The 1,102-nt window shown below is 37.1% G+C and overlaps 2 non-coding genes across 2 annotated transcripts; both read right to left on the minus strand.

The window, feature by feature from the left end:
• Positions 1–231: 231 nt before the first annotated feature.
• Positions 232–343, minus strand: LOC147824522 (small nucleolar RNA SNORA61). Its single transcript, XR_015442322.1, has one exon. It is a non-coding gene; the product is annotated as a small nucleolar RNA SNORA61 (small nucleolar RNA).
• Positions 344–645: 302 nt separating this feature from the next.
• Positions 646–769, minus strand: LOC147824523 (small nucleolar RNA SNORA44). The gene has a single exon (XR_015442321.1). It is a non-coding gene; the product is annotated as a small nucleolar RNA SNORA44 (small nucleolar RNA).
• Positions 770–1,102: the final 333 nt, after the last annotated feature.

Below are 1,102 nucleotides of genomic sequence, written 5' to 3' on the forward strand. Positions count from 1 at the left end.
TGTCTCATTGATATCATTATGGGAGGGAATTCACCATAACCATAAAACTGAAGCTGAATGGCATGCTAAGATAATTTAATATAACATTGGTTTGGTCTTTTATTACTTTTGATTTGTGATAACAATTTATCTATGAATAAATCCATATGTGCTTTACTTATTTCAATCAAGAATGAATCAAATTATTAGGGGGAGGTGGGACAACAGAAAAAGAATGCTCCAGAAGTTTTCTTTTGTTAAAAAAGATCTAAAGTTCTAAGATAACTTTTCAAAAAACTTTTCCTCCTTTATGGTAGCCACTAAGACCAGTGTTCAGATCCAATGGGAAAGGGAACTGGAGGGTCAAGCTGTCTTCCACATCATCTTTACCTTAGTGTAAAGCTTGGCTCCAGAGACTACTCATCTCTTTGCTGCCAGGAAACCTGGGAAAACCTACAAAGAAACCTCAGTGTGAAAGCTCCAATGTAAAGCAAGGGTGATGTACACCCACCTGTGCCAACGTAGATGGAATGCACTTGGACTCAGGTAGGCAGTAGCTCAGGTGCTGTACCTTATAGGAAAGGTGAGTGGGGCCAGGGATTTAGCTCAGCGGCACAGCGCCTGCCCAGCAAGCCAAAGGTCCTGAGTTCAATCCCCAGTACCAAATGAAAAAAGAAAAGTGAGTGGCAGCTGCAGGTACTAGGTTGACCCAAGCTGTCAAAGTCTCTCTAGGTTGCTCTCTATGCAGTTGAATGATACAATTTTTAAAATCTGACTTTGACCCAAATTTCCAGTTATTAATTGGTCTTAACTTTCTGTTTTATATTATTCCCTCATTTTCAATTCTACTTTCTCAAAGATTAACTTAGGTATGCAGCATCATTTTTCAAATATATCTGTATCAATCCACTGAGCAACTGTTCTGATGTGAAACTAATAGCACATGATAATATCAGGAAGACTTTGATGACTATAAATAGTTTTATAAATTGTCAGTGTACTACATCAGAGTCAAATGAGATTCCTAATTTTCCCTACTCTTATTATTCTTTATGATCTCTGCTACATTAAATGTAGAAGAAAATCTTTTGGAGTTTTTTTTTTTTTTTTTGTACCGGGGATT

Source organism: Heterocephalus glaber, unplaced genomic scaffold (genome assembly GCF_053883595.1).
Source record: "Heterocephalus glaber isolate CG9 unplaced genomic scaffold, H.glaber_assembly_v1.0 deba00001538, whole genome shotgun sequence".
Taxonomy (NCBI): Eukaryota; Metazoa; Chordata; class Mammalia; order Rodentia; family Bathyergidae; genus Heterocephalus; species Heterocephalus glaber.